Raw genomic sequence first — 2,220 nt, 5'->3', positions numbered from 1 at the left:
CTCACCCCTGGCCAGACTAATGCCCACGCTGCGCTCTGTAGAAGGTCTCTGATGCCACAGGACAGACGAACCTGGCCCAGGCGGCTGACTCCAGCGCCTTTGCCATGAGTTGCTGATACCTGATGACTGTTTTGTGCTGGACAATGGGCTCTGTGGCAAGATCTACATCTGGAAGAGGCAGAAAGCTAATGAGAAGGAGCAGCAGGCAGCCCTCCAAGTGGCCGAGGACTTTGTCCCTGCCCGCTAAACACTCAGGTGGAGATTCTGCACCAGGGCGTGAGAGTCTCATCTGCTAGCGATTCTTCAAGAACTGGAAGTGCGAGGGCCATCTCGCTGCGCCCACCCCCTGCCTGCCTGCCTGCCCTTCCTCCTGCTGCCTGGCCAGTGCCCAGGGGCCCCTGCAGATGTTCAATAAAGGAGACAAGTGCTTAAAAAATATCACCTCCTTAGAACAAAAGACACTTCTACTACCCAGGAAATTTCAAGGATTTCAGGAGCTCTCTGACAGGAACTGAGGCAGAGACCAATATAGATACTTTTTTTTATTAATTCACACTGTCCCCACAGAATGTTTGAAAAAGTGCAGAACTGGAGTCAAAGGGCCTGGCTTTGATGTCTAGCTCCAACACTTATAAACTCTGTAAACATGGCGACGTTTCTTAACCTATATCATGCTCAATTGTTAAAAAGAAGTAACAATTTTAGACTACCAGGTTTTTATAAATATGCTATTATAGACGTGTGTTTTGAATATTGCACTAATACAACAGCAATTATTATGTCCCAAAATTCAAAACTTTCTCTGGGATCAGGTGTTATATGGTAATACAGGGTAAACGAGCAAAAGACACTTCTACTACCCAGGAAATTTCAAGGATTTCAGGAGCTCTCTGACAGGAACTGAGGCAGAGACCAATATAGATACTTTTTTTTATTAATTCACACTGTCCCCACAGAATGTTTGAAAAAGTGCAGAACTGGAGTCAAAGGGCCTGGCTTTGATGTCTAGCTCCAACACTTATAAACTCTGTAAACATGGTGATGTTTCTTAACCTATATCATGCTCAATGTTAAAAAGAAATAACAATTTTAGACTATCAGGTTTTTATAAATATGCTATTATAGACATGTGTTTTGAATATTGCACTAATACAACAGCAATTATTATTTCCTGGTTATTCAAAACTTCCTCTGGGATCAGGTGATATATGGTAACATAGGGTAAAGAAAGATACTCAGGAAAATGTAATGCATTCTCTTGGTTCATGGTTAATATCTTCTTGCTCTAAAGGAAGGCATATAAACCAAGTTACTAGTAATATAAGACAGCATGAAAACAATTCCCAAGCAATTGATATTCCAAGTTGCTTCATTGCAAATGCTGAATAATTTCATTTTAATAGGCTCATGGGATGTTGAATCAAGGGAATACTTCAATTAAGATTTTGGTATGAAGCAGATAGAGATTTGAAATCTGAGCTACTCCTTATAAGGTATATAGACTCAGTTCAGTCCCTTCACTAGGAAGATTGCTCTATTATATAATAAAAGGCAAATATGCAAATAGACTGAACAGCGGAACAACGGGAACAACAGGAAACTGGTTGCTATGATGTGTGCTAACCTCCAGGGGGCATGTGCAGAACATGGCGGGCATCGGCTGCAGTGGGATGGTGGAGGAGGTGAGTGGGGGTGCCAGTTGCTGTCATCGGCGTGAGCCTCTGGTGGTTACTGAAAATTCTTAGTTCCTGCGCCTGCTGCCGGTGCCAGTACTGCTCGCACCCACTGCCAGTGCCCAGTGCCAGTCCTGATCGCATGGCACCATCAGCAGGTGCGAGTGGCGGCTGATGGCCCTAATCTCCCCTGAGGGCTTCTTCACCTATCCCTGCTCCTGAGAGGCTATTGGGGCAGAGCTGCTGCTCACATCCACTGATGGCGCCAGCACTGCTTGCACCCGCTGATGGCGCCAGCCCTAATCACTTTGCGACTTCAGTGGGTGCGAGTAGGACGAGCGCCATCAGTGTGTGGGAGCAGCGGTGGGAGCAGGGCTGCAGGAAGACAGGGACCAGAGGCCGCAGTGGGAGGGGCCAGGCAGGGGCATGAAGGATGGGCCGAAACCTGCCCCTGTGCCTACTGCAGCCTCACAGCCCACAGTTCCTTTCAAGGTGCCCGAATTCGTGCACTGGGCCCCTAGTAATAACAATACTATCACCCTATAAG

The 2,220-nt window shown here is 46.5% G+C and overlaps 1 pseudogene; it reads left to right on the top strand.

The window, feature by feature from the left end:
• Nucleotides 1–2,220, top strand: part of LOC102753643 — a 9,560-nt pseudogene that overhangs the window by 938 nt on the left and 6,402 nt on the right.

The sequence above is a fragment of the Myotis davidii genome, unplaced genomic scaffold (assembly GCF_000327345.1).
Source record: "Myotis davidii unplaced genomic scaffold, ASM32734v1 scaffold8, whole genome shotgun sequence".
In the NCBI taxonomy this organism is placed as follows: domain Eukaryota; kingdom Metazoa; phylum Chordata; class Mammalia; order Chiroptera; family Vespertilionidae; genus Myotis; species Myotis davidii.
The sequence above is the reverse complement of the archived record's forward strand: the minus strand, read 5'-3'. Positions and strand labels throughout refer to the sequence as shown.